This window comes from Prinia subflava, chromosome 15 (assembly GCF_021018805.1).
Source record: "Prinia subflava isolate CZ2003 ecotype Zambia chromosome 15, Cam_Psub_1.2, whole genome shotgun sequence".
Classification (NCBI taxonomy): domain Eukaryota; kingdom Metazoa; phylum Chordata; class Aves; order Passeriformes; family Cisticolidae; genus Prinia; species Prinia subflava.
In genome coordinates, this window is record NC_086261.1 from 15,533,476 (window position 1) to 15,552,316 (window position 18,841).

An 18,841-nucleotide genomic window follows, 5' to 3' on the forward strand; every position below is an offset into this window, starting at 1 on the left:
TCCTAGGAATTTAACATCGCCATACTCCAGCTACTAGGAGCAGATGCAAAATCCCCTCTCCCTTGGGTCCAGACAACCCCACAGCAGGGGCAGAGGTAAGATGGCTTTGCAGGAGAGTCAGCTTCCAGGAAAAATGCTTGGAAGGTGGCAGTGGCAGCCAGATGGGATTGCATCTCTTGTTCTGAAGGGAACTATGGGACAGTGCTTGCAGAGTGGCTCTGCTTTGGCACGTCCCAGGCTGAGCTGGCAGCGCCAGCCTCGCTCCTCATTGGCATGCCAGGCCCATACATCCCAGTGGCATGGGGCTGCTCTTCCTGCAGTCTGTGCACCCAAGCAGCAGCACAGAAGGTTTGGGGAAGTAGAGCAAGAGTGGAGAAAAGGAGTAAAGGGGGCCGAAAGCCACAGCTGAGCACGGCTCCGCAGCTTAGGCAGCAAAGCCAAGGCTGGCAGTGCAGCTCCAGTGGCCTGCACGACCTTGAGAGCCCTGGACAAGCTGCAGAGAGGAAGAGGAAAGCCTCCAATGGCAGCTCTGTGTGCTGATAGGGACAGGGGAAGTCAGGCAGGGGACAGAGGGGTGGGTGCCATTTGGGATGTGCCATACCAGCAACAGAGCACAGCAGATGGACCAGGCTGCTTTTACCTCTGTCTCAGGCCCAAAAGGGCAGCTCATAACCCGCACCTTCTTTGGACAGTATATTACAGTAGACAGTATTGGGTCTCGGGTTTGTTCTCATGGGAGAACATGTGTAGGAAGAGGTGAACATGTCGTGTCACTGCTCTGGGACCCAGCACAGGGCAGCAGGAGGGGGAGCAGGCTCTGCTCAGGGGAAGGGCAGCCAGCCCTGCTCTGCCAGGCAGGAGATGCTAACACACAGGCAGGCCCCTGAGATCACAGCGTGTGTATCTTGAGAGCTCAGAATAAATATTTAAAGGTGGAGGGAAAAAAACCCTGCTTGTCTCTGTGAGCAAGTTCTCTGTCTTTGCTCTGGGATTTGAGACAGAGACAGAAAAATGACAAAGGAGACACAGGTTTCAGCAAATCATGGGCACATCAGAAGTGATGGCTTTCAGATGCCAGCTTTGCTGCAAGACATCTCCCAGCCGGATGCCTGACAACCCCGACAGCCCTCGGGGACTGCAGGTCTGTGTTCCCGCAGACACAGGGGGCTGCAGTGAGCCCACCTTCTTACACCTCTCCCCTCCAGCCAGGGATGGGAGCCAGGCTGTTCCCCAAATCCCTTTCCAAGCCAGTAAGAGCTGGTCCTGACCTGTGGGGACGTGTGACCCCTCCTTGCCCTGTCCTGCGAGGATGTACGAGGTGATGGACTCTGCATCACAGTGTTGGACAAATGTTCCCAAATCCCTGTCCCCACAGCAGAGCTCTGCCAGAGGAGCAAACCACAGCTCGGCTTTTGCAATGCCTCACATGAGTGATGGCTTGGAGGAAGGATGGGAGGTGACAGCTCTGCTGAGCTCCCAACAGCCCTGTGCTGGGCCCTCGCTCAGAGGCAGCGGCCAGAGCAGCCACAGAGAACGGGATGTTCTGTATCACAAGGCTGTCCTTAGGATGCTTTTATTTCCAGAGAGAGCTCATTAGCTCTGGTTGTGCAGGAGTTCAGGGTTTTTTTCTCCCTGTTACCAAGAGCTGGAAAACTCCACTGAATAACATCTCTGAGCATGGGTGGAACAAAGGGCATGGTGGGGAGAGGAGCAACTAAACCAGAGATAATCAAAGCCATTGCTGCAGCCTCACATCACTTACAATCTCCATCTCCTTTGGATTTCCCAGTGGACTGGTCTCTGCTTGCTCAGCCCCGTTCACCATTGCGCCAGGGCTGCAGAGCTTGGCTCTGCTTGGCTCCAAGGGGAAGAAGATGCAGAGAGAGTTTGAGATGGCAGGGAACTGGGCTCAAGGCAGCCCACTGGATCAGATGGGATGCCAGGAGCTAAGTGGACTTGCAAATGCACTGGGCAAGAAGCAAGGCTTTGTCTCTGGCACTGTCAAGAGGGGTTTAATACAGACACATCCTACCCAGGGATGCTCCAGCTGCGATGCCTTAGTGGGATCAGCCTGGAGCAGCCACCTCCTTACCAAGCCCTGGCGCTCCTCTCCCATCACCACACAGTTCAGCACACACTGCGGGAGATGCAGCCGAGAAATCACGTATCAACAGCAGGAGATAAGCCACCTTCCCAGATATGATCACAAGCCCCATTATCTCCTTAACCCTTATGCATTCATTTATCCATTCCAGATCTATTCCTCCTTATCTAAATTCTCCTCCTGTTCTTTCCCATCTCTCACGATGGTTGGTCTCGGAGCATCGCAGCCTCTCCAGAAGTGACGGAGGCAGCGGGAGAGCCTGATGCCCTGGGCAGCCACTCACCACAGCTAATGGGGTAGGCTCTGATTGACTGGCCCCGGCGATTGAAAGTTAATAAAATGTTAAAAGCAGCCCTATAAATCACCCGTGCAGGAAGTGACCTGGACAGGAGGCCTAACGAGTTAGCAGAGGTTTTATTTAAAAGCCATTTGTCTGAGAAGTGCAACACAAAGAGTCAAATAACTCTTAGGAAAACAGCAGTGATGGAGTTACTGGGAGGATTAGAGCTGGCTGGATATTTACAGCCTGAGGACGTTGGTCTTCCCAGTGCTAACCAGCCTCTGCTTCCCAGCTGGAGCATCCCAGCTGATCCCAGCTCCAGGTGAACCCAAAACTCCAGGGAGCTCCCAAAGTGAACCAGGACAAGGCAGATCACAGCTCTGACTCGTACTTTTAGGTCTCTGGGTCCACTCTGACTTTCTCACAGACTTCTCGAAACAGGAGTCTCATGCCCATGTCCATCCTGTGATAAGCTGGTGGCATCCTCATCTTCCTCCAGGCCGCAGCTCCCCTGCCCTGGGGATCACACATGGAGAAGCTGCTATTCTCATATGCTACTGCACACAGCTGGCATCTCTGTTTGCATGGAGAAGCTTGAAAACAAGAGGCCCCAAAAATCTCAAACGCCAAAGCCACCCCAGAAATCAGGTTTTTGGTTTCTAATCCAAATTTCCACTCCTCAGCCATGAATACTGATTTTGCACCCATCAGGAGGGCAGCTGGGCCACATCAGCCTCAGCCCCTGCTCACTCCCCCCAAGCTGAGCTCTACGTTTTTAACTTTAAAAAATCCCTACAGCCAAGTGCAAGGAGCAGCCAAAGGTGTTTCCCTGGGACAGGGACTTGGGCTGCTCCCAAATGCCCTCCCCCAGCCATTCCTTACTCTCCCATTGCAGGAAGCCTCCAATACCCCAAAGGCCTTTTACAGTTGGGAGGAAAGGCAGCTCGTGCTTGGGAAGCCTCCAGAGCATCGTTAAGAGGAAAATTATAGACAATTATCCTCAGAAGTACATCAGGGAAGCAGAGGCAGTCACAAGGCGCCAGTCCCACCCAAGCCTGGCTCCTGGCAGCAGCAGAGTAGTTTCTCAAACTATGAGCAAATTCCAATGGGATACAGTCTGCAAGCAACAGGTTTCACCAGCAGCAACCCTGCCTTCAAAATCACCTTTCAACTGAAAGAGAAGTTCTCATCCCCAAGCCAGCACCTTTCCTCAAGCAAGACGAGGGGAAGAGGAGTAGGTAGGAGATGCAACGACACAAGCAACAACCTGATTTCACTTGAATTTGCGAAGTGAAATTGGGTTGCCTTTCCTTTTCACGGACATCCTTACCTTGGGGGGACGCAGGAGGCTGGGTGCAGGCGCAGCCGGTTCTCCTCGCCAGCGATGAGCACCTTCCAGGGAGCAGGGAAGCCTAGGAGTGCCGGGGGGCTGCAGCTGGGAGGCTGCTCCGGCGGCTCAGTGGGCGCTGAGGGCGGCTCATGGCTCCCGGGCACAGGGGGCTGCAGGCGGGAAGGCACAGATGGTGTCAGTCTGGAAACATCTGGAAACACGCGGCCTCAAGCATACACCAAGCAAATCCAACCCCACAGAAACGCTGACTTGAAAGTTAGGAAGGTGAAGAACTTAATATATTGATATTTTACTGTATTGTTCTTATTTCCCTTCCTCCCCATCATCAAGGAGAGGAAACCAGTGGGATCTGCTTAGATCTGGACACTACGCAGATGTGGATACCTGAAGAGGTATCTTCACCCCTGAGGGGCTCCTGGCAGGCACAGGGGGATTCCTGGGAGCAGTTTCCCAGAGGGTATTATTTGCTTCCAGCATCACTGGTGGGGAAGGAGAGAAAGCACAAGCTCACCTGGGCAAGCAGCCTGTGCTGATGCACACAACCATGAACGTGCAAGGGAAGGACCCCTTAGCTCAATAGGCCCAGCCAAGGGTCTCACAAGATAAAAGCAGCTCTCTCCATTGCTCACAACTCAAGGGGTTCCACTGGCACTGAGCAAATGCTGAGAAAGCAGATCCTTGACCACCTGGTTTGTGATCACTCCTCCCAAATTCAAAACTGAAAAGGAAGCAATACCCTTTGCTCATGGAGGTTCCACCATCCACCCATCCTCTAACCAGCTTCACCTTCACATGCATCACTCTCCTCTTCAGCAAGAGTTTGATTTAATACATTTATTTAGTGGTGAGGTCCCAAAGGCAGAACTCACATCCTCTTTTTGCATCTCAAACAGTTTTGAGCAGTCAGTGTTTAACAAATTAATAATAATGTGATGGCACCTTGAAAAATAGACTGTCCTGTCCTCAAAAAAGAGGCCACATTTCCCAATTACTCCAAAGGGCACTGCTTCAGACCTCACTGAGCAAATGGTATTTCAGTGCAGCCACCTTTTAATGGCAATGATGTGATCCTGCTATGGCTGCAGACACAGAATTGTTAGGGTTGAAAGCCCCCTAATTGTTAGTCCAAGCCCCCTAATTAAAACAGACCCTTAAAAAATATTAAAAGCACTATTACACATCTCCCAAATGAGGGTATTACTGAAAATACAATAAAATAATCCCCACCCTGCCACTATGAAGGTGAACAATGCCAGCATGGGGGTCAGGCACAATGGAGTAGAGCCCTGTCATCCACCACAGCACTGGGGGGCCCATCGGCAGCCAGACCCAAACTTTGGGCCAGGGGGGCCAAACCCATGCCCAACACGTCCTGCCAACCCATCCACCAGAGACAGCAAAGGCCACCACGGCCCCACGCCATCCCCATGGGGACCCTTCCCACGCCCACCCCGCGCCCCACGGAGGGAAGGGCGGGTGTGGGGGTGCTCGCCCGTTCCCCCCATCCCGCAGCCCACGGGAGCTGCGTGACCTGTGGTGTCACAGTGCCCGGTGCCCCCGGGCTGGCCCTCACACCCACATGCACCACCCAGCACAGCAGCCATGCACATCCCATCCCCACCGATCTCCACACTACACAGCATCAGAGCAGGGGACAGGAGGGGTGGAAGCAAAAGTTAAGTTAAAAAATACCTCTTAGCTCACTTTTTTTAACAGCCATCCTCTACCCAAGGTCTGCCATCCTACCTCAAGTGGTAGCTAAGCTCAGCATGTCTCTGTCATGAAAAGTATTCGCAAGGTTTGCGGTGGAAGCTGGCAAATATTTGCCAAGGATTCTTCCAAATCTCCAAGCCCGCCATGAGCTCGCTGCAAATTTGTTTGCTGATCGTGGTCCTTGCACTAATTTGCAAATGGAGAGCAAAGAAAAAGGTGGCTGTACAGTGTGGAAGAAGACGAGCAAGCAGGATCCTATTCCATGGGGAAGGCAACGCTACCGACCCTAAGGAGGGCTCATTAATTAGCACCTGCAGCACTGGTGCAGCACCCAGCTCCTGATGCTGATTGTGGCTAGGGAAGTGATCTCTCAGCACAGGCAGCACCAGGGAATGGGAGGATGCTGCTGGGGATGGCAGCAGCAGCACCTGCAGGGTGTAAGGCCAGTGACAGCCCCAGTGTGACCTGTCTGTGTGGCAAGTTGTAAAGAGGTGCTGGGAAAGCCTCCTCTCCCCTTCACTGCTCCCTCCCCAAAGCGGTTCCAACCAGAGTTTCTCCTGTGGCTTCTCCTCTGATTTTGGCACCTCACCAAGTTCTAGCCCAGGCCAAGCACATTGCTAATTAGCTGCACTAATTAATCACAGTTTCCATTGTTTATTCCTTTGTTCTCACACAAACGCCCATGCTGCCTGGTGTGGTGAGCTGCCATGGGATTCATGGAGCACCAGCACAGCTGGTGGAGCTGACCCCAGGGAATGTGGGTCACTAGCTGCTGGGCTCCCAGCTGGAGACCAGAACAGAACCCATCCCTGGTCCTGCTGGGAAGTGAGTTAAAAGCCAAACCCATCAATTCTGGCCTGAAACAGTACAAGATTCACAACCCCTCTCACTCTTCCAGCCTGGAATTGATCATGCCAGCACAGCTCAGACCACAGTTCTGAAACTTCCAGGAGGCCAGGAGCTGCTGATGGGTCACTTAGTCCATTCCCCCTTTGGGAACTGGGATTTACTGTGCCTAAAGCATGCCCAGTCATCAAGCCTGGCCTCCAACATCTCCAGCAAAGCCAATTCTACAGTCTCCCTTGGCTTCCTGAGGCTGCTGCCACCACTCTCAGGGCACAGAGTGGGCTGTAGTTCACTTGCCACCATCCTCAATCCCTCCTGCAGCATCTCTCCAGACACAGGGGTGGCAGACCGGCTGTCACTCCCTCAGATCCCCCCAGGGAGACACCCCACACGTGCCCCCAGGAGCGGGCACGGCAGGCAGAGCTGGCACACAGCCCCGGCGCAGAGGCAGCCATCCGTCCGCCTCTCCCCTGGCTAATCCAGCTGAAATCCTGCCTTTGTGCTCATCACATCCCTGCCTGAGCATCAGGCACCCGCCGATCCCAGGCTAATCTGGAGAAAGCTCCCTCACCCAGGGGGTTCCCCTTCCCTGGGCAGCCCCGGTGCCCCAGAGGCACGGGGGGACAGGAGGACATGCCAGCTGGGGCTCCTTGCCAGCACCGGCAACCCAACAACCACTCTGCTCCCTCCCTCTTGTCAGGGATTTTTTTAACCAGATATTTTTGGGGGAAAAATAAGACACCAAGGGGAAAAAAAAGAACTGTTAGTCCAAGGGAGCCTGTGTTGTTAAATACAGAGAAATCTAAGTCTGAAGTCCAACAGAGGCCAAGGTTTCCAGGCTTTGACACAGCTGACAAGATAGAGCACAATGAGAAAATACACACACAGAAATAGCCAGGCAGGATAAAGGATTTACTGCTCCTTTCACAGAAAACAAAAGAATAGGCTTAAACACTCCATTTAGGAGTGGTAAAAAAAAAATAAAAATAAAAACCAGATCTGCAGGAAAAATATTTGAATAGAGGATTACCAGGAGGTGGGAGGTGAAGGAAAACCAGATCCTGCCTGTCCTGGGTGCAGCAGGGCAGCAGCATCCCCAGGGCCCCTCTCCCCTGGCCCAGCAGCATCTTGCAGTGAGCACACAGACAAAACATCAGGTCTCACCTCAGAGCCACTCAGTCAGTTCCTCCCTGCCCTGGGTCAGAGCACCCCAGCACAGCCCACATCCCAGCACAGCCAGCTGTCATGCCAACATCTGCATGGTCTCACCTCTGGACCTTCTGTGCTGGGCTGATTCTGGCTGTAGGAGTGCCCCCTACACTCAACCACTTCCCCAGTGCCAACTACCCCAGATAATGAGGCTGGGGCTCCCTGCCTTTCAGACAGGCCTTTCCATGAAGGCTCCAGGCTCTCGGCTGCCCTCCCTTTCATGAGGAAGTCATCTCAGAACACCTCTTGAGACCTCAGCTGAGGAGGCCTGATGGAAAGAGAGCTAGGGCTGGCAGGGGCTCTGGAAACAGCTTCCTCCCATTATCTCCCCAGGTCTGTCCTCATTGAAGAGGGAAGTTTTCTGTTCCCTCTAAGTTTCCTCTAGCTTGTGATGAAAGAGAAACTCTTTGGGGAACAGACAGGAATCCAGTTTCCCTGATGAAAGTACTGCAGTGAGATTTTTTGGGTTTCTTTTCTTTTGAGTAGCACCAGCCAGAACAGAGCTTAGCAACCAGGCAGGCAGAAGGTCTTACCCTTTCCATGGCAGGAGACCAAGTCTCCCAGCTGGAGCCCAGGACAGAACCCACCCCTAGTCCTGCTGGGAAGTGAGTTAAAAGCCAAAGCCATCAATTCTGGGCTGAAACAGCATGAGATTCACAAACCCACTCACTCCATCAGCCTGGAATCGCTCATGCCAGAGCAGCTCAGAATGTCTGTGTGAAACTCCCAGGAGGCCAGGGGCTACTAGTGGGTCATTTAGTCCATTCCCCCATTGGAAACTGGGATTTACTGTGCCTGAAGCACACCCAATGGCTACAGTCAAGCCTGGCCTCCAACATCTCCAGCAAAGCCAATTCTACAACCTTCCTTGGCAGTTTACAAGCTGCTTAATTGCCCTGATAGTTCTGCTTTGAGGGTTTTTTTGTAAAAAGCAGCTGATTTCTCAGCAGCAACAAATACTTGGGAAAGCTTTCTCGCTGGCAAACTCTCTCTATTGTTCATCTCTTTCACATAAAACATTCCTAATGAAGAGGGAAAGCAGGATCTTGGCTTCTTTCAAAACAATCTGAAATATTATATTAAAAACATGCACTGAGTGTTGACATATTTAGTGCATTGCTTTATAAAGCAAATTGCCTGAGCTCATTCAGAGCTTGACACCAGTAAGATGACACAGAACTACATGACTGGGAGGATACCACTGCAAGAAGTGCCACTTTGGGGAGCTGTGGAGCACCTTGGAAGAGCCAGCCAGCCTTGACTCCATTCTAGTGAGAAGTAGAAGCCACCAGCATCATCCCCTAAGAGAGGGATGCACAAGCACCACTCAACGTGTTAATGTGACGACTACAGCAGGTTTCAGACCATGAATCCTCCTCACCCAACCCCCCAGCTGTTCATACAGGCATCTCCAAATATCCAAGGCTGGGAGGACATGGTATGTGCCAGACTCTCACAGCAACAGATCTGTGCTGTGGGAGCAAAGCTCAATGTCTCCCTCAACACACTGAGCCAAATCCCTTGGCTGTGGTGGCCAGCCAGGTTGCTCTCCACACCTGGCAGAAGGAGGGTCCCTACAGAGCCCCCTCCTCTCCTGCAGTGTCTTTGAAGTGCTCCAGGCTCTGCTGCAACAGGATTTTTCCGACATTAAAGTGATGCTCAGAAAACAAACAGACATAGAGGAAGCTTTCATTCATTACAAGGCTGGTTCCTGTCCAAGAGCAGCCTAGGGCCCAGCTAAGATAGGCAGTGGTGCTTTAACAGCCTCTTGCCAGAGGCCAGTGTGAGCTATGGCTCCCTGTGGACTCCCAGTCCATGCCAGCTCCACACTCTGCAGGAGCAGGGCAGGAGAAATGAGCAGGTTTTATGGCACACTGGCTCTCCTCCAGGGACCAAAAGCTTTGATGCTGACAAAGCCACTGAATCCTCTCCTGCTGTGAGGATGCCCAGACAGGACATTTCTGGGTGCTTCTGGAGATGCCACTGGCCTCAGGGACATCTCAGGGGTGATGGCCAACAGGATCCCAACCTGCTGTGGGGGGTGGTCCTGGGGGAATCACATCTTCCCCTCCAGGCAGGAGATCAGCACCTTAGGGAGTCTGAGCACAGGGCAGGGAACACTGCAGCCATAGTGTGCATGGAGCACGTTCAGGTTTACCTGTGACCTAACTCCATCTGCAGCATGGGCAGCTGACACAAGGGCCTGTTCCCCGAGACAGGCTGGTGCAGAACCAAAGACAATTGCTACCCCATGCCAGAGTGACACTAAAACCCCCCAAGCAGGGCACAGACCTTCAGAAAATCTGGTGTGCCTCAACCTCGTTTATCTCAGGACCCCAAACCCTCCAGGAAGGTCCAGCAACACCTCATGACTTCCACTGTCTCCAGCCCCCTTGGGTTTATCAGCACCAGTGAGCAGACAGGCTCCCTGCAGCGAGATCCACTGAGCACACGGCATCACAGCAGATCAGAGAGACCTGGGGCCCCTCCTCATTTATATTCCCCTCCAGCCACAGTCTTCAACATGGCTGAGGAAGGCAAGGCAAGACGAGGCCTACAGAGAATGCCTAAAGATTATTTCTCTTGGATTCCAATTTATTTTCCATCATTAATGTCTTTGAAAGCCGAACACGTCCTGCGGACAGAAAGAGCATGTTAAATGTGAGCGTGGTGGAGCTGCAAAACCACAGTGAACACGTGCCTGGCACAGGTACCCATCCCACCAGGGAGATCAGCGTGGCCAAGGGAAGGGCTTTGCTGCCAGCAAGCATCGTCCTTGCTCGGCAGAAGCTGTGGTAGGGCCACTTTTTCCCCCCAGAGAGGTCCTCACCCTGTACCACTGCAGCCAGGAAAAGTGAGAGCTTCATTTGGGAAAGCAGAGGTACCACCAGCCCCAGTGCTGAGCACTGCACAGCGGCAGAGAGAAGGCAGGGCTGGGGGAGAGTGACTTGCATGAAGGATGAGAGGAGCTGGAGTCCTCCGTAATGGAGAGAAAATTGCTTTCGCCAACTATCTGCAGTTTTAAAGCAATTACATTTGGGGGGAAGCCGAGAGCATGTCTGAGCGCTACGCGCATGGCAGGCGTGTTTTGAAATACAAGAACCAAGTCAGGAAAAAATAGAAAAAGAAATTGCCATTAAAAAAAAATATTTGATGCAGTAGGCACTGAGAGGATAAAGTATTTATAACTCAGGGAGGGGACAGATACTGGAAGCAGCCAGACATCCCAGCAGTGGGACAACTGAGAGGAGGTAGGGCAGCTTGCTCCTATCAGTGGTCCCCTTCCCCCTGAGAATGGGAAATCCTCCTTGGGAAGCTCTGAAAATACAGCAGATGAGTGCAGCCTGCTCCAGCAGAAATAAATAGAGTTTGTTCTAATTAAAACACTGCTTGCCCTCCCCTTCATCTGCTCACGCAGTGGGGACAGTAACAAAAGTCACTGCAGTGACATCAGGGTTAGGTCTCCATGGGCTGGGAACGTCCTGCCCTCAGCCAAAACACGGAGCTGCCTTAATACTTCCCCTCACAGACCTGCAGGCTGACCCAAAACCCAGTGAGCGCCCAGCAGCAACCAGTTAAAGCCTTTTCAGAACCAGATTCAGACTGGGAGGCAACAGCTTGATTTGGCCACAGATAAGAAGCTCCTTCAAGCTGTAAGAAATACCCCTGATCTTCCCTGCAAGCCGTCACCTTTCACCACCATCCTTGTCCTCTAATCTGCTGGAATTAGGAAGGATCCCAGGCCATAAGCACGTCTCCTCTAATGACCAAGGTGGCAGGGCCAGAGCTGCCCTGATGCCCAGAGCTGCTGCACTGACTGCTGCCGGCACTGCTCAGACATCCAATTTATCAGGAGGATGTCCCTTTTGCTTTCTGGCCACGCGCCTTCCCCTTGTCTTTATCTGCTCTGGGGACAAGTGTGGGAAGCGGAGAAGTGGCATCCAGGGCTGCTGGTGACAGAGTCCCTTTTCAAAGGATGTTGTTCAGCTGTTATTACCAACTCTCGCCAAGTGGAATTGAGACATGAAGTAGATTTGTGCCCAAGATAATGGCGTTTATTAGACAAGCTATTGAGGAGAAAACAAAAGCTAACAGTGGAGAGCCACTAAGAGCAACGCCTAAAGAGAATCCATCACGAATACAAAGAGAAGAAGTGCTAATAGTCAGTGCTTCCCATCAATGATTTGAAACCTCAAGCAGTCCCTTAATGACTCCAGGAGAGTGAAGGTTAGTGTCACCCAGCAAGAGGGTGACAAACAGCACCAACGCGTCCACGCCTTCAAACAAAGCAGCATCCAGCCCTTTCTGCTCTGGTCAGATGTGGCTGAGCATCTCTGCCCCAGGGTGGCAGCCCTCAGCTCGCCCACGACCCTTCTCTTCACCTGTATCAGCATCACATTACACCTATAAGACACAACAACTACGCTATATGCTCCTAATGCACACAAGGATGCTCCAGAGCAAGGATCCCAGGAGGACTGCACTCCACATCCTGACCTCAGCAGGATGGCAAGGGAGAATCCCATCTCTGCACCTCCCTGCTGCACCTCCCTGCTGCACCTCCCAACCAGGCCCCTTTTGGTACAGCCCCATGGGAAATGCCTTGAAAATCATCAGTCCATCTAGATTTTCCTATTGGAGACCATCCCCTTCTTTCCTCACCAAAGGAGACATGCTCCTGCAAAGCCCTCCAATTAAAAAATGCATTTTTGGAAATGAAAGTCTTCCATAGGATCTTCACTGCATGCTGGTTCATTGCCAGCCAGCCCAAGCCCCTGGTGAGATTAGCTGGAGCTTGGCACAATGCTCACACCCTGAGGCACAGCTAAGATTTTTGGGAAAACACAACAGAGATCATGGCTGCTAAACAACAGCTTGTCTGGGTCCTTGCTGATTTCTACTTTCCAATTTCCAGCCCAGAAAAACAATATAGGAAGCCCCCAAATCCCTGAGGCCAGCCCAAAGAGATCACTAATTCACACCCAGCCCTCTTCATCCCAACCCTCCTCTCCTTCGCTCAAAGGCCGGGCTGGGACAGCAGCACAGGGTGATGTGGAGGAGGGTGAGCCAGGCGAGAGCATGAGGGCATCCACGCAGCCCAGAAGCTCCTGAGAAATTTATTGCTTGTGACACGCTGTCAAAGCGAGGCGCGTCTCATTAGTCAGAACCGAAGCAAATGAGAGGGCTCCTTAGCCAATTAAAAATTAAATAAATAAGGAAGGGATGCTCTGTGCGGCTCACCACCTTCCCTTCGGCCCTGCTGGCAAGTGGGAAACCCAAGGCAAGATGTAACACAAGTCTGAGTCACAGCTTCTCCCCTTCCCAAGATGGTGAATTCCTCACTTCCAGCGAGTAGCAGCAGCTGGGAGCAGCCAACAACCACCACAGCCTGGCTGAATCTGGCACAGCCAGATGGAAAACAACAAGCTTGAGGAGCCACACCTGACACTCAGGGAGTTGGAAAAGGAAAGACTTCCTTTCACAGCCCCTGGAGCGTTTTGTTTCCCAGCTCTTGAAACAGTGCTCATTGACTCCTCTGAGTGTCATTCTCTGCTAAAAAATTCTATTTTTAACAGCTTTACTTTTTAAAATGACGTGGTTTTCCTTTGAGGGTTAAGCTGAGCAGGCACATGACTCTTTTTTGTTCGTTTTTCTTTGTTTTTTCCTCCAAGATTTATCAGCCATTGGAGCAGAGGGCATTACAACTCTTCTCCAGCTTGACAGCAACAACATCTTGCTGGAGTTTTACACTGCTCTCCTCCACACCCACCTCCTTATGGCATTGAGGAGTGGGGGAGCCCATCCCAGACCCCCAAACACAGATGAAGGGACCATTTTGAGCAGGCACTTATGGACAAAGTTCAGTTTCCCCATCACAAGCCAGCTTGAAATTTTACAAGAGCACAGAGGTGCCTGTCAGCAGCAAACATCCCCGCTCACCACATTCCAAATGGGTGCTGGAGGAACCTGGGAGCTGCAGAGAGACCCATGGGTGTCAGATAGATTGTTAGGGGCATCTGAGCAGAAAACAGGTCTCACCTCCCAGGGAAGGCACCCGGAGAAAAGCCCTCTCTCCTCCACCCATACAGGACCCAGTGAGGGAGGAACAGACCCCAGGCCCAAAGGATGCTGTGCCCAGGAGAGACCCCTGCCCAGGGCAGACAGGGACACCCTCTCTTCCCACAACATTCTCAAAATGCACCCCTTGAAAAACAGCACAGACCTGAAACATGAGCCCAACCCAGCAGCATTTCCCAAATCAAACAATAAACAAGGAGCTGTTCGTTGCAGGTTTCCCTTACGCTGCAGGTCCTGATTAATCCTCACAGTAAACACAAAGGAAAAAACCCATCCTAAGGGAGATGCTGTCTGTTTAAAGGCACAAATGGATGCTAAAAGTAGACAAAGAAGCTGAGCAGAGGCATGGCAGGTTTGGGAGCAGGAGGGGAGTGGCGAGAAGCCCAAGTGCGGCAAGGAAGAGAACGGGAATTGTGCCAGCCATGCCCAGCAGTCCCTAACCCCTGGAGCCATCCTAGAGTCCTTGCAGGGTCTGTCACCCTGGCAGGAGAGGGCATCCCCTCACCACCCCCAAGACATCCCAGCCTGAACAAGCTCTTCTCTCCTGGTGGTCACTGAGGCCAGGCAAGTTGGTTGGGGCTCTCAGGACACAGGCTCTCGAGGAATGGTCAGGCAGCAAAACAACCCTTACTCCTATGGAAAGGGGCCATGAAACTGGAACTAATCCCCCTGTGCCAGGGACTAACGCTGCACAAGGCTGGTTTAATGAGAAATGGACGTTTGAAGCTTAACAGCTCTTGCCAGCAAGAGCTTCCCTCTCTTCCCCCGTCTTCCCGTTGATGCTGCTTCCCATACAGCACACCCAGCTAATTAATTACAGAGCACAATCCAATCAGTCAGGCCATCCTATTGCAGTTAAAGGCATTTAAGAGATAATGCCATGAAACTCCAGATGGACTGCCTGACCCCAGACTCTGACACCACTGGAGTGCTCGGGCGATGCTGTCGCTCCAGCTGATGTCCCAGGTCCAAATGCATTGGGAAAAACCCTTCAGCCTTGCAGTGCTCCCTGCGGGCCCTGTGGGCTGAGTTTCTGAGTTCCTGCTGACTTTACCAAGAGATGTGCTGCCCTGGTCCACTGGCACTTTGCCCCAGGGCAACCAGGGCTTGCTGCTGCCTGTGGAGCACACACCAGCCTGGCTCAACGCAAGTGCCAGGGAGGGAAATGCCACCTGCCCTGCTTCTGGCTCTGAGTTTGCTTTCAGGGTGGCAGAAGGACAGATCTGAAGGCCAGATGCCAGTCCATCTTCTCCTCACTGCTGCTACACACACCCCACATAGTCAGCTTCAGCAGTGGCTGCTTCGGGGTATCGTGCACCACTGCTGTCGATGTGTCAGGACAGCCTGATCCCTTCACACCCCACCATACAACTCCACTCCACCAACCCACCACACCAAGTACAGAGAGGGGACGGCCCCTGCTCACCAGCAGCAGGGACTGGCCTCACTGGAGAGGGGCTTTGGTGGCAAGTGGATGTAGGAGAGTGGCTAAAGTGATGGGATGCTGTAGAACCAGCCCCTTTACTGTTACTACCGTTGGCACTGATGTGCTGATCTGCAGATAGGATGCTCTCAGCTTTGCAGAGATGGCCTAAATCTCCTCCCAGGGCTAAAAGTGTGTGTGTTCTCCCTGCTCAGCAGTTCAGTTATTGGTTGAGGTTATCAGACCCGTTTGACCAACGTGGGGGCTTGCACTAGCTCAGCCCATTTGGTCCTGAATGATCCACTGTCCTTCACAGAACCCCCAGCAAGAGATTCATTCGGTGCGTGTCCTCCGTACCACAAGCAGCCTTTGTTTCTTCATCACACCCATCTGAAGCCCAACCCCATCCATGTATGGCTGGGATCCCTGCTGATTGCCAAGCTGCTCACTGTAAAGGTATTAAAGGAAAAACCCATGGTGCCAGATCCTGAGCATCCTCCCAAAGGACTCAGTGTGGTAATGCCGTTCTGTGCTAGCTGTGTCCCAGCCCTGATGTTTGATGATGAAAGTGGCTGATTCTGTGATTTACTGATCCTACCCTTGGTTAGTTTTGCCTACCCAGGGTGATGATAAGCTCTTGGATTTGCAAACATTTTGAGGATTGTGGGTTTAACTTTTTTTCCCCTTATTGTGTATGCAAGCATCAAAAGCTCTTCCGCCTTGATCCAAAGCCCAAAGTCAAGGCGGGGGATATATATCAAGTCTAAATATGTTCCTGTCACAGGTGGCACGAAAAGATTGTTGTAGTTGAAATGAGTGAGGGTTCTGCTCTTCCTTGGTCCACCCCTTCTCCCAGATGCTTGACCTCCAAGGAGAACTGAGGAGGAGGCTCTGCTCCTCAATCTCACCTCCAAAATGCCTTTGTTAGAGACTCAGGCACAGTTAGCTATCACAAAGGACAGAAAGCCTCCTCCCAGAGCTGCCTTCCCTCAAGCCACCGCTAGCCAGATACCCAGCACTCCTGCACCACGGCCAGCACCACACAGGTCACAGCACCAGGAGTATCCATAAGGTTTTCACCCAAGCAACAACCAAGTTTCACTAATGCAGGTTTGCAAAAGAAGGATGTGACTCTGGCAGGACTGGAGTGTGGCTACAAGCAAATGGCAGCGTTTACCAAGCACAAGCGTGAAGGGAATGATGCCAAAATGACATTTAATAACTGGGTCTTCCTGAAAACACCATCTCAGCACAACTACAAAACTCACCGTGGTTACTGAATGTCCTCTCACAGAGTCAGAAAAAGACACCAGCAATTAGCAAGTGGGGCTAGAACATGATTGCTGTAGATGAGAAAGGACCAACCCCAGACTTGTAACACCAACTGCTGTTTTGTGCTTGTAGGAACTGCATGCAGCTAAGTCATTATGTCAGACCCTAAAACAAGGAACTTAACTACAACAGCACAACACCGTGACTTCACCAGAAAATCAGGATACCACGTCCCCTCCAAGCAGCCAGAAGAGATGGGGCCAGTGTTTCTTTACAACATCTGTCCCATGGTCCCCAGGGAATGAGCACAGAGGAGAGCTTAGCATATCTGGATAAACAATAAAAAAAATAGAATAGGACATCCTTCTTCCTCGAGCTGGCGTGTCCCATACCAGGCTGATTACAGGGTCTGAACATAGAGAAGTCCCATTTTGTGGCAGCAATATGGCCATTGTGGCATGCCACTGCTAGAGGAGGTTCTGCTTTCTGATCCAAATCTGGCTCCAGGGACCAACAACCATGGCATGGATTGGACAGGAGATGAGGAGACAGATGCTCCATGCACCCAGCGCTGCAGCCCAGGCAGGGTGGAGACATCTCCCTGGGAGACAAACACCCATGTCACAGCTGTTTGGTGAGGACAGGGGCTTTTCTCCATGGATTCAGAGAACTGAAACTCTTCAGATACTTGAGACCTCTTGTAACCATTTCAGGGATTTTGGCAGGAGGAGGGAGGAGAAGCTGTCCCATAAGCCCTGAGGCCATCACACCTCACTCCCTAGGAGACAGCCCCTGAGTGCCCTGGTTCTGGAGTAATTCACTCATTCTCAGCTCTCGGATGCCCCATAAAACAGGGCACATCTCCATTGGCCCTGCAAGGACTCTCATGGGAATCGACTGAAAAGCTGAGATACAAAGTGAGACTGAAAACACATCAGCACCTCGCAGGTCACAGGACAGCATGGCCTTGGGGTTGTGCTACCAGCCCGGAGCACCCACTCTGCTCCAAGCCCACAAAACAATGCAGCAGAGAAAGTTCTTAGCCTTCGGCATCCATCTTCCCTTCGCACAGCTGCAGCACCAGGATCACTGCCGGAGCCTGCACTGTCCCATTTTCTGTACCCTGATATGAACCCTTCCAATTAAACCACTGAACTGTTCCCAGCTCAGCCTCCCATGCATGAAAACGTCCTGTTATTTTGCACCTGCCAAGAGCTGTGTCCCAGCAGATCTATCTTGAACTGACACTTGAGGATAATTAAACCTCTCTCTCTCCTCCGTTAGCAGCGCAGCAGATAAAAGGAGAGCCCTGGGGCCCTCGAGTCGCTGTTGTGGTGGGTTGCTCCTGTACAAGTTGAGGAACATGAGATGAGACTCAGTTTTTCAATAGAGACAAGGACAAGGGAGCAGGGGGCCAGCTTGGCAATTTGCCTTAAATTAGCAGTGGAGCAAGAAGCACACAGGAAGCTCCCCTGCCGGGCAGATCCTCTGATGAACACAGAGCTGGAAACAAAGTGTGTGGGATCAAATCGCACCCCTGTGGTTGCTAAACCTGGAGTATAATCCCTCATGGAGCCAGCAGTCCCTAGGGATCCAGCTGCGATGTTCCAGGCACCCTTGTCATCTCCTCTAGCTTTAGTCCGAGCAAGGACTGGCTCCCATTGCCCCCCACCAGCACTGCTGGGTGCCAGGTGCCCCACAGCATCAGCCCAAAGTTGGCCGGTTTCGGGGAGCAGGTGGCGAGATGGGAACCTGTCACCTCACGCCACACTCTGCCTGTCTCCCGCGCCAGCTGCCTGAGGTTGCCGGATGCATCCAACCTCAAAGCCGAGCTTCGATCGGGGTGGTCTTGAGGTTGGCACTGAGCATCTGCCATGGCTCCGAGCTGGGCCTCCAGCCCCTCAGGGCATTGGGGGGGCTAAAGCACGGCGACCCTGTCTCTGCCTGCCCCACGGAGCTCTCCACGGGGGGACCCCTTCTCTCCGCGGGGGGACCCTTCCCTCATCTCAGCTCCTCTGCGAGAGGATCGAGTCCCACCTGCCGAGTGATGCGCTGCGGAGCCGCAGGTCCCCCGGGATCATGTATGTCCCCCCTGCCTCCGGGGGATGGATATTCTACCCTATAAAATCCCATTCCGGTGGCCCCGATCCCTCCGCCGCCGTTACCTGCGCGGGCTGGGGCGGCGGCCGGGCGGGACGCGCCGCGCTGCAGCTGGGCTCGACTTCCCGGGGCTCGGCGCATCCTCCGCCGCTCGGGAGGGCTCGGCCGGGCTCCCTCGCCCCGCTCCCCGCCGCTCTCCGCCTTCCTCCGCGTTCCTCTCCCGCTCACCCGCATACCCCGGGGCTGGCGGCTGCTGCCGGGCTCCGCTCGCCGCCGCGGCGCCGGCCACCTCCCGCAGCAGCCGCCGCCGAACCGAGGCGCCGCGCCCCCCGCCCACCCCCGCCTCCTCCCCACTCTCGGCCCCGGGATTGCTTTAAAGGGAGAGCGCCTGCACAGAGCGAGCGCTGTTTGACATCCCCTCCAAGATGCACCGCACCCCCCGTAGCTCTCCATCGCTCCCTGGGC

The 18,841-nt window shown here is 53.0% G+C and overlaps 1 protein-coding gene across 1 annotated transcript in view; it reads right to left on the reverse strand.

Moving 5' to 3' along the window:
• Positions 1-18,647, reverse strand: part of LINGO1 (leucine rich repeat and Ig domain containing 1) — a 152,004-nt gene extending 133,357 nt beyond the window's left edge. The window contains exons 1-2 of the mRNA XM_063412132.1: positions 18,442-18,647; positions 3,715-3,884 (exon numbers count right to left, since the gene is read on the reverse strand). The gene's annotated coding sequence lies outside the window, so the exon portion shown is untranslated. The remainder of the gene's footprint in view (positions 1-3,714; positions 3,885-18,441) is intronic.
• Positions 18,648-18,841: the final 194 nt, after the last annotated feature.